This window comes from Lactuca serriola, chromosome 5 (genome assembly GCF_051521515.1).
Source record: "Lactuca serriola cultivar US96UC23 chromosome 5, Lser_US96UC23_V15, whole genome shotgun sequence".
In the NCBI taxonomy this organism is placed as follows: Eukaryota; Viridiplantae; Streptophyta; class Magnoliopsida; order Asterales; family Asteraceae; genus Lactuca; species Lactuca serriola.
The window spans coordinates 188,932,985-188,945,580 of NC_136412.1; positions in this window are offsets into that span (position 1 = coordinate 188,932,985).

The following is a 12,596-nucleotide window of genomic DNA, read 5'->3' on the forward strand; positions in this document are numbered from 1 at the left end:
TTGCTCGTTATAGTGGGACTTGCAAGTCCACGAGTGAGCAAATGTCATACATGTTCGGCGTCTAAAGAGCGTCGTGTGTTTATACTAGGTCGATCAAGTATGGTTATAACTTCAATCACATTTTAATCCTAAATTAACCAACTTGGTTATAAGGCAGTAAAACTATTAGTAGAATATTTTAACTAATACAAATATTTTAAGAGAACAAATGTACAAGCAGTCGGGTCTTGGTAGAAGACTACATTTCATTTTAAGTAGAAAATATAGGATTTTCTGGGTAAGCAAACAAACATTTTCATGATACAAATACAATTATTTCTGTAAAACAAATGCAACATAATGACATTAAATACTTATGATCTCACCAACATTTATATGTTGACGATCCCCTTCAAAAAAACTTGTATTCTCAAGGAATCAGTAAGACAGGTGCACTCATTCAGCTTTTAAGGAGACAGAGCGGAAATCAAGTCTCATCTTATTATTTTGTTGTACATTCATTTTTAGTGTCATTTAAACATTATAACGAACACACTTGTATTAACTATACTATTTAATACAATGGATGTGGTTGCTTGATTTACTATTATGCATTGTTATGATATTGTACATGACGTACTCCACCCCCGAATGTTTCCGCCATCTCGGTTTGGGGGTGTGACAAGTATTAACCAAGTCCTGACTTATAACCAAAATCTATTGTAGGTAGAGCGAGATATTTGTGTATCGATCTATATGGGACTGACAATCCCACACCTTAACTGTTAGCTACAGTTACGCCGGAAGGTCTAGGGTGACAAATGTCGTTAACATTCTGATGCCTAAAGAACGTCCCGATCAGGCCATCTTAGGTTACAGTAAGGTTATAAGAACTGACATGGAGAAAATAATGACACATTTACATAATAATATACTTTTAAAACAGTCTTGGAGGATATTAACATCTCATCTAGTTTACATGACAAACACATCCTCAGCTAGTTTACAGGACAAACATATCCTCAGCTAGTTTTACATATAAATAAAACTAGGTATCATCAAACTAAGTATGGACTTTATACTTGTACTTTTCTGTCTTGGAACGTTTAAGACTACAAATTAGTTTTATGGAGAATATATAGGATTTTCTAGGATAAACATCATTATTTTACATGCAAACAGTTTGCAAATTAACTTTTTGAAATAAATTAGATTAATTACAGAAAACAATACTTTACAATAGAGCGGGGGGGGGGGGGGGGGGGGGGGGGGGGCTAGGAACTTATTTACAAACTAGTATAATATAAAGGACCCTTAATTGTAAATTCTATGGTTCCATAGTTTATACACCATATTTATATATAAATAATATCTGATAGGCAGTGGAATGTGTGTTTTCCGCCTTACTTCTTGTTCCTTGTTTGGTTGCGGGCTTAGGGCAGATCCACACATTCAACTGTCCGTTCGATATTAGTTTATATATAGCTTGTATAAACTAAGTGAGCATATAAGGAACTTGTATGGTCACATTTCTTACTAAGAAAATATAGAATTTTCTGGAGGAATACACGAACATTTTCAACGAACAAAGAATATACTTTCTACAACAAAAATGCTTATGAATTCACCAAATTTAATGTTGACATTTTTTTAAACCACTTGTATTCTTAGGAAAGTTAGTAGAAAGGTACCCTCTCAGGCATTGCGAAAACGGAGCATAGTAGCATTACGTCTTATCTTTTGCTATAGTTTTAATGTTAAACAAAAAAAAATTTGAATACAATGTAAAAACTATGATATCAATACAATGGTTGTTGTTGCTTTGATTACTATTATACAATTGTTGTCATACTGTACATGACGTCCTCCGTCCCCGAACGTTTCTGCCGTCTCGGTTTGGGGGTGTGACAGAATCCCTCTAATGGAATCTGTAACACCCGTTTATTTATTAGTCAAATAAAAAAATTAATGAACGAATGGTAGCCTAAAGTAAATAATTATATATGCAGGGTGTTGGGTTCGAGGAGTTAAATGCCACATTTTTAGAAGTCGGGGGTTAAAAGCGTGAGTTTGGGACTCATTTTATAAATATTTATGAAGACAGGGGCTCCGTGGGAGTTATCGAGAATTATTTTAAAAAGAAATGAGGTGGAGGGGCTGAATTTGTTATAATTAAGACTTTGGGGGAGTGTTTGGTAAATTGTGTACCTAAGCTGTAAGGGATTTTAATGGTGAGGGTTCAAAGGGTAATTATTGGATTTATTTTGAAAAGAAATTGGATGGGAGGGACCTATCTCGCCGTTACAAAATATGTTTGCGTGTGTCAGATATATATATATATATATATATATATATATATATATATATATATATATATATATATATATATGCGCTATGAAACCCAAGACCTACCCTATAGTGCAGCCGCCACTTTTGCTCCACCCTTATTCCATCCTCGTCGGCGCCGCAACCGCTCTCACCCTTCTTCAACTTACAACGGTGCACCACCACCTCTTTTGAGGTCTTCAACCACCGGACACCACCACGTTACTACTGTCGTTGCTATAGAAGAAGAGTCGTCAACCTTATGACTCCTCACCGCCACAATCCTTTCCCCACCCCATGCTTATAGTTTCGCAACTACGACCACCGTTGCCACCGGTGAAAAACGTGATGCGATTAAAGGGATGTTGAGGACATCAGGAGAAGCCGGAAAGAGCTGGAACGTGCCTGTGACATCGCGAAAGTTTCCTCTTCTCCGGTTAGTTGTTCCAACGCCGCCTTAAACCATCGTTGTGGCTTCTGACTTATTTTGCCACCATCAGCCACTATGGGAGCTAGCTGTGGGTCTATTCCTGGATGTATGTTGTGTTGCTACGTGAAGGAAGCCAAAGAGACTACGGCCACAACCGAGAAGTGGTGGCTGCCATCGAGAACCGCCATTTGCCACCACCGGCCGCCACTAGGTTTCTATGTATATATGTTTGTATTAGTGTGGGGGTGTGTGTGTGATTATTTGAGGTTTAAGCATTATACCATGTAACTAAAAGAAGAGTAATGAAAAGAAATTGGAAACCACCACCTTAGGGTGGTGGCTGCCGCCACCAGTCGCCTTGTCGGGTGGCAGTGTGCTTGTCTTGTGAGTTGACTCGATTGGGGATGCTTGAAACCCTAATGGGCCTTGTTAGCCTAATGGACCCAATGAAGCCAAATGGGCTTAGTGAAAACCCTAATGAGTCTAATGGACTCTAATTGACCCAATAAGACCCTAATGGGCTTGATGACATTCTATTGGGCTTGATAGGCCCAATAAAGCCCTAAATAACATAAAAGTCCAACAAATTAATAAGTGGGCTAGTACTTGGGTTGGAAACCCTAATGCAATCAAAACCCTAATTTTACGAAATTAATCGGGACACACGGGAATTATTTAGTAACAGTGGATATTAAATAATAATCATTGGCAAGATTAATCTAAGTGACAGTCGACTTAATGGATTAAGTCCTTAGAGTATTAAATCCTTAATGGGTTATGTAGGAAACTTAACCCAAATCCTCATTTTATGTGAAACCCTAATTTCACTTGGGTTTATTATTGCGCCTTTCTATTGGGCCTGATGATTGGGTTGATAAATGGGCCATCCAAGAACAAGCAAATGGACTAGAATAATGCATGGGCTTTGAGGTAAGGCTTATATGAGGAGTTGGGCCCAATTTGGAAAATTGGGCCATAAATGGTCCATGGTTTGCGCCTTAATGATTACATGACATTGGGCCATTGGAAGGTCAAATGTTGGACTGGACTTTTGGTTGGGCTTTATGGTAAGACCTTATAAAGGTTTAGGCCCAATTTGGAAAATTGGGCCATGTGTTGGGCTTTCATTCTTAGTTGACTTTGGGCCTATGGATTGGGGCTTGGAAATGAATAAGCCAAGCTTGGGTTAATATAGTAATTATCCATGTATGTATTATGGTTATGTGTTGCGATCCAATTATTAATTAGGTGTTATTTTGGTATTGACAATTCGGGAACCCGTCATCCAGCATCTAGGGTTGAATCTGCGGGACTACAGCAGTGTGGGAATGTGTCTACGGGACTTCAGCAGTGTGAGGTGAGTTACCTTCCATTAGGGGTGGGTCTAAGTCCACAGTGTTGGCCCACCAACATGGGTAGTTGGTAGATAATTGTCTTTGTGATAATTATCTTGGTATGTGTATGTGATATGCTCATGAGATATGCTTATGTGATATGCTTATGAGATATGCTTATGAGATATGCTTATGTGATATGCTCATGAGATATACTTATGTGATATGCTTATGAGATATGCTTATGTGATATGCTTATGTGATATGATATGTGCGATAGTGGTAGTAGCAGGGAATAGTTTTTCCCTGACTCGGTTGTTAAGACCAAAGAGTAGGTCAGTACCCCAGATATGGCTAAGTATGATTATATCTTATCATTGTATGATAGTGGTAGGGGTGAAATAGTCCCCAGTTACCGGTTGAAAGATACCGATGACGGATACCGGTTGAAAGATACTGATGGTAGTTACCGGTTGAAAGATACCGAGGGGGTATACAGAACCCATGCAACGCTTATCTGTCTGTTTAGGATATGTTAGTATGTAATCAGCATGTTTATGATGTTAGTAGGTGATCAGTATGTTTATGATATATTATTATGTGATAGTGGTAAGGGTCAAATAGTGCTCGGATACCGGTTGAAAGATACCGATGGTATTATGTGGTATGTGGTATGATGGGAGAACTTACTAAGCTTAGTGCTTACGGTTTACAGGTTCCAGGAGCTTTTTTTTTCAAAGGAAAGGAGTCGGCTTGATCGCAGTGCATCACACTATGATTTCCGCACATAAGATCCTTGGGGTTACACTCTGACATGGTTTTATGTTATTATGTTTTATTATTGACACTTTGGTTTTGACATGAGACATTATTATTGATGGTTTTATTACATATGGTTTTATATTAACTAATTTCAAAACGAGATCTTTGGTCTTGAATTTTGGGATGTTACAAGTTCGTATCAGATCCTTGGTCTGAGAGATTCGGGCACACTCTTAGGTGTGTCTGAACTCAAACTAAGGACTTGGTATGAAAATCTTCAAACTTAAAACCATTTTTATAAAAATAAGTTTGAAAATAGAACGTAACTTTGAAAAGAACAAAGTTTGTGATATGTGGAATCAGCCGAGCTCAAGTAAGTTTTCTCCAAGATGCCCATACATGTTATGTTATGTTATGATATGATATGATGATGAGAACTGCATGCTAGATTAGGCTAAGGATCTAGGAAGATGCCTTATATGTCTGGTGTATGTGCTTGTTGAGCTTCATGATAGTAATGATCAGTTAGTGATAAGATAGCCTGTTTAGGTTATGCCTGATTGTGTGAGCCTTAGAATCGCATGCTAGTATAGATCCCTGGAAAGAGGATAGACTGATCTGATTGGAATATGTTGGTTACATTTTCTATTTTTTGAATGTTGCTTGCTTTGTGCTTTGAGGGACTCTTAGTAATGTGAGCAAGCTAATAAGTTAATATGCTAAGTCGCGAGTGGCTATATTCATGAGGTAGCAAGTTGACATTAGTGGAAAGTCCTTTAGCAGCTGAGGACTTGGTTAGTACAGGAACCTAGGAAAGCCTAGGAAGTAGTTTAGTGGGTTTGGTTGCGCTGCTAGCGAGCATTCAGGGTACCAGTTTGAGGAAGTCACTTGGAGGATTCAGGTGGATTACTGAGGAAAGTATGGATAGGTGTGGAAGGTAGTATTGGGCCCGTACTATTGAAAGCACAGGATCCATACTCAAATCGGCGAGAGTCTTGGAGAATCTGAGAAGCTTCGGGGAGAATTTTGTGACCCGGTTTAGGGACAGAGGATGTTCCAGTTGTTACAGCTTACCATTGGCATGCGAGCTAGTGAGCGTGACAGGGTCTTAGGCCCTGAAGGATATGATTTCCAAGAGGGTGAAAATGCGAGATCGATTTGGAGCACTTTGAGAATAGAGGTTCATGCCAGGTGTGTATGGAAGAAGGTCCCAAGGAGAGATCCATAACCTCCGATCATCGGGTGAAAGGCCAGTAGGGTTGGGGTCAGTGCAACACGTACGAGAAAGTACACAAGGGAGTTGTCACTCCAGGGGTTTAGGCTGCTACAGGTATGGCCGGGATGATCATGTCAGCTGGAGGTGATCGGTATTCCTCCAAATGTTGTGGGTATGTCATCTTCTACTGCTAATAAATGGATTATGGGATAACATATCACTTTGGGATAGTGAGCGAGTTTGGGTAAGTCAGATCTCGGGTCAGTTTTCTGCTTGTTTTTGGGTTATCAAGGATCATATATGCCATCCAGCATGCCAAAAGGTCCTTGATGAACCCACAGAGGGAAGTACCATGTAGAGTGGGTTTCGTGTGTACCGTTATCATTTCGGATCTTTGTCGAGATCTGTGCAGGAGTATTGTTTGGAAGATCCTCGGTCAGGGTTAGAGTGATAACTCTCTAGTGAAGTCAGTGTTCAGTGGTACTGTGAGATTGGAAGTGGGAACGAGGACTCATCAGCCAGATTAAAGATTAAGGCCTCTCGTGTCAACACGGGAGGTGGATTGAGGTGTCAGATTGGACCAAATTTCAAGAGTCTTCATCGAGATTTCTGAGTATGGGCGATCTTAAGGTTTAACTGATGATTAATTGCTAGCATTAGTAAGCACAGTTTGTCATCAGTGGGATACTAGAAAGCGAGAAGGATTGGGCATCCTTCAATTCTTGGGTGTCGTGAAGAATTATTTGAATCTAAGTGTTGTAGGTACTTTTTATAAAGTTCTCCAAATGTGAGTTCTGGTTGCGCGGGGTGCAATCTCTTAGGCACCTTGTCAACCAGAAGGGTATACTAGTCTATCTGGCCAAGATAGAGGTCGTGATGCAGTGGGAGATTCCGAGGCCTCCATCTGAGATTCGGAGTTTCCTAGGTCTAATAGGTTATTACCGGAGATTTATGCGGGATTTCTCCAAGATTGTGCTTCCTTTGACCCAACTGACGAAGAAGTCGGTGGCCTTTTGCTGAGGGGGGGGGGGTGAGCAGTAGGCAGCCTTCGAGACTCTCAGATAGTGGTTGTGCGGGGCACCGATTTTCACCATGTCAGAGGGTGTAGATGATTTTGTGGGTTACTGTGACGCTTTGATCACGGGCATAGGTGCGATACTGATATAGTGTGGTCACGTGATAGCAGGTTTCGGGAACCAGGTTAGAGTTTCGGTTAGGACTCAAGTTCAATGGTGTGTTAGGTCGAGTGCGTGTTCGACCCGTTTTGGAAAGTGTTGTAAGACTACGGGGGTAGTTGTAGCATTCACTAGTGATCAGTTAGTATGGGGAGTGTTGTAAGTCTATGAGTGTAGTTGTAGCATTCACTAGCAACCAGATAGTGATAGAGTGTTGTAAGTCTGTGGGTGTAGCCGTAGCATTCACTAGGTTGGTAGATAGCATGAGTGTGTTGTTAGGACGCGGAAGGAAGAGTAGTACGCACAAGTTCGGGTTCAACATTGAGGATACTGAAATCCAAGGATTGGATTTCGGATTTACCCAAAAGGATTAGATCTGATTGAGCCAGTGATACGATTGTAGGAGTGCCATTATAGTTATGGGATCAGGGAGGCAATGGACTGCTTAAGGTCATTTGTGATATAAGGCTACCATTAGTCAGGTAGCCATCACTTTGAGTCCTGGATTTGAGTATGTCAAGATTTGACACATGGAACCAATCAGGTAGATCATAAGGTTATTAGAGCCATAGTGACATGATAACTAGTGGCAACTAGTTCCAGAGAAGGTTTCGTTCAGAAGTCGTGTGAGGCGACTAAGTGGGAGTCCATTGGCTCCGCAGCCGGGCAGGAACTCGACATTTCAGATGATTGGCGAACAAATAGAGATTAGGAAGGTCTCGTTAGATTTTGAAAAGCAACTATGTAGTTGCATACTGCTTCAGGCAGTTCAGTGTTTGGGCAGTTTCAGTGTTAGGACAGTATTAGCATTTGTGTTTTAGGTTGGAGGTACGGACGGAATAGTTGGTTGATCTGGGAAGTGACAAGTCACTTACAGTGGGATCAGCTAAGCCTTGGCCAAGTATAAGTGATTTGCAGGGATAATTGGGTATGTGAACCTATTTTATAGTGAGAACCTAAAGCTATCAGAACTTGAGTAGCATGTTGAGGGATGAACGGACTGGATTCAATGATAATGATTCAGTATGAGTGGACTGACGGCGAATCAGACCATCTCGAGATAGTAGATTCAGATGAAGTAGATGTGCTTCTGTTGTGAGGAATTCGTTCATATGAGGATATTAGGGCTTTGCGAAGATTGGTCACAGCTACCCTAGGAAGGCTAGGGTGTGCCCAAGACGGTGATCATGTAACTAGAACTTGTTTGGCATATAAGAAATAGTAAGGAGTGATTTCGAAGGCGAAATATAATTTAAGTGAGGGAGAGTTGTAACACCAGTTTATTTATTAGTCAAATAAATAAATTAATGAACGAATGGTAGCCTAAAATAAATAATTATATATGCTGGGTGTTCGGTTCGAGGTGTTAAATGCCACATTTTTAGAAGTCGGGGTTAAAAGCGTGAGTTTGGGACTCATTTTATAAATATTTATGAAGACAGGGGCTCTGTGGTAATTATCGAGAATTATTTTAAAAATAAATGAGGTGGAGGGGCTGAATATGTTATAATTAAGACTTTGGGGGACTGTTTGGTAAATTATGTACCTAAGTTTTAAGAGATTTTAATGGTGAGGGTTCAAAGGGTAATTATTGGATTTATTTTGAAAAGAAATCGGATGGGATGGACCTATCCCGCCATTATGAAAATATGTTTGCTTGTTTCGGATATATATATATATATATATATATATATATATATATATATATATATATATATATATATATATATATATGCGCTATGAAACCCTAGACCTAACCCATAGTGCAGCCGCCACTTTTCCTCCACCCTTATTACACCCTCTCCAGCGCCGCAACCACTCTCACCATTCTTCGACTTACAGCGTTGCACCACCACCTCTATTGAGGTCTTAAACCACCGGACACCACCAAGATAGTGTTGTCGTTGCTGTAGAAGAAGAGCCGTCAACCTTATGTCTCCCAACCGCCACAATCCTTTCTCCACCCCATGCTCAGAGTGTCGCAACTACGACCACCGTTGCCACCGGTGAAGAACATGAAGCGACGGAAGGGACGCGGAGGACATCGAGAGAAGCTGGAAAGACCTGGAACGTGCCTCTAACTTCGCGAAAGCTTCCTCTTCTTCGGTCCGTTGCTGCAACGCCGCCTTAAACCACCGTTGTGGCTTCTATCTTATTTCGTCACCACCAGCCACCATGGGAGGTGGTTGTGGGTGTATTTGTGGATGTATGTTGTGTTTCTACGTGACGGAAGCCAAAGAGACCACTGCCAGAACCGAGAAGTGGTGGCTGCCATCGAGAACCGCCATTTTCCACCGTCGGCCACCACTACGTTTCTATGTATATGTGTGTGTATTAGTGTGGTGGGGGTGTTTGTGTGTGATTATTTGGGGTTTAAGCATTGTACCATGTAACTAAAAGAAGAGTAATGAAAAGAAACTGGAAACCACCACCTTAGGGTGGTGGCTGCCGCCTCCTACCGCCACCAGCCGCCGTGTCGGGTGGCGGTGTGCTTGTCTTGTGAATTGACTCAATTGGGGATGCTTGAAACCCTAATGAGCCTTCTTAGCCTAATGGGCCTAGTGAAGCCAAATGGGCTTAGTGAAAACCCTAATGAGTCTAATGGACTCTAATTGACCCAATAAGACCCTAATAGGCTTGATGACATTCTAGTGGGCTTGATAGGCCCAATAAAGCCCTAAATAACCTAAAAGTCCAACAAATTAATAAATGGGCTAGTATTTGGGTTGGAAACCATAAATAGGGTTTGGAAAACCCTAATGCAACCAAAACCCTAATTTTGGGAAATTAATCGGGACACACGGGAATTATTTAATAACTGTGGATATTAAATAATAATCACTGGCAAGATTAATCTAAGTGACAGTGGACTTAATGGATTAAGTCCTTAGAGGATTAAGTCGTTAATGGGTTAAGTAGGAAACTTAACCCAAATCGTCATTTTATAGGAAACCCTAATTTCACTTGGGTTTATTATTGGGCCTTTCTATTGGGCCTGATGATTGGGTGGTTAAATGGGCCATCCAAGATCAAGCAAATGGACTAGAATAATTAATGGGCTTTGAGGTAAGGCTTATACGAGGAATTGTGCCCAATTTGGGAAATTGTGCCATAAATGGGCCATGGTTTGGGCCTTAATGATTACATGACATTGGGCCATTGGAAGGTCAAATGTTGGACTGGACTTTTGGTTGGGCCTTATGGTAAGACCTTATAAAGGTTTGGGCCCAATTTGGAAAATTAGGCCATGTGTTGGGCTTTGATTCTTAATTGACTTTGGGCCTATGGATTGGGCCTTGGGCTTGAATAAACCAAGCTTGGGGTAATGTAGTAATTTTCCAAGTATATATTATGGTTATGTGTTGGGACCCAATTATTAATTGGGTGTTATTTTAGTATTGACAGTTCGGGAACCTGTCATCCAGCAGTTAGGGTTGAGTCTGTAGGACTACAGCAGTGTGGGATTGTGTCTACGGGACTTCAGCAGTGTCAGGTGAGTTACCTTCCAATAGGCGTGGTTCTAAGGCCACAATGTCGGCCCACCAACAGGGGTAGTTTGTAGATAATTGTCTTTGTGATAATTATCTTGGAATGTTTATGTGCTATGCTCATGAGATATGCTTATGTGATATGCTTATGAGATATGCTTATGTGATATGCTCATGAGATATGCTTATGTGATATGCTTATGAGATATGTTTATGTGATATGCTTATGTGATATTATATGCGCGTTAGTGGTAGTAGCAGGGAATAGTTTTTCCCTGACTTGGTTGTTAGGACCGAAGGGTGGGTCAGTACCCCAGATATGGCTAAGTATGATTATATCCTGTCATTGTATGATAGTGGTAGGGGTGAAATAGTCCGCAGTTACCGGCTGAAAGATACCGATGGCGGATATCGGTTGAAAGATACTGATGGCAGTTACCGGTTGAAAGATACTGATAGCAGTTACCGGTTGAAAGATACCGAGGGGGTATACAGAACCCATGCAACGCTTATCTGTCTGTTTATGATATGTTAGTATGTAATCAACATGTCTATGATGTTAGTAGGTGATCAGTATGTTTATGATATATTATTATGTGATAGTGGTAGGGGTGAAACAGTCCCCGGATACCGGTAAAAAGATACCAATGGTATTATGTGGTATGTGGTATGATGGGGGAACTCACTAAGCTTCGTGCTTACGGTTTACAGTTTTGGTTTCAGGTGCTTTGTTTTCAAAGGAAAGGAGTCGGCTTGATCGCAGCGCATCACACTATGATTTCTGCACATAAGATCCTTGGGGTTACACTCTGACATGGTTTTATGTTATTATGTTTTATTATTGACACTCTGGTTTTGACAAGAGACATTATTATTGATGGTTTTATTACATATGGTTTTATATTAACTAATTTAAAAATGAAATTTTTGGTCTTGAATTTTGGGATGTAACAAGTTGGTATCAGAGCCTTGGTTTGAGAGATTCGGGCACATTCTCAGGTGTGTCTGAACTCAAACTAAGGACTTGGTATGAAAATTTTCAAAATTAAAACCATTTTTATAAAAAGAAGTTTGAATAGAGAACAAAACTTTGATAAGAACAAAGTGTGTGATGTGTGCAATTTGCCGAGCTCAAGTAAGTTTTCCCCAAGATGCCCATACATGTTATGTTATGTTATGATATGATATGATGATGAGAACTGCATGCTAGATTAGGGCTAAGGATCTAGCAAGATGCCTTATATTCCTGCTGTATGTGCTTCTTGAGCTACATGATAGTAATGATAAGTTAGTGATAAGATAGCCTGTTTAGGTTATGCCTGACTGTGTGAGCCATAGAATCGCATCCTAGTATAGATCCCTGGCAATAGGATAGACTGATCTGATTGGAATATGTTTGTTAGATTTTCCATTGTTTGAATGCTGCTTACTTTGTGCTTTGAGGGACTCTTAGTAATGTGAGCTAGCTACTAAGTCAATATGCTAAGTCGCTAGTGGCTATATTCATGAGGTAGCAAGTTGACATTAGTGGGAAGTCCGTTAGCAGCTGAGGACTAGGTGAGTACGGGAACCTAGGAAAGCCTAGGAAGTGCTTTAGTGGGTTTGGTTGCGCTGTTAGCGAGCATTCAGGGTACCAGTTTGAGGAAGTGACTTGCAGGATTAAGGAGGATTACTGAGGAAAGTATGGATAGATGTGGAAGATAGTATTGGGCCTGTACTACTGAAAGCACAGGATCCATACTCGAATCGGCGAGAGTCTTGGAGAATCTGAGAAGCTTCGGGAAGAAGTTTGTGAGCCGGTTTGGGGACAGAGGATGTTCCAGTTGTTACAGCTTAGCCATTGGCAAGCGAGCTAGTGAGCGTGACAGGGTGTCAGGCCCTGAATGT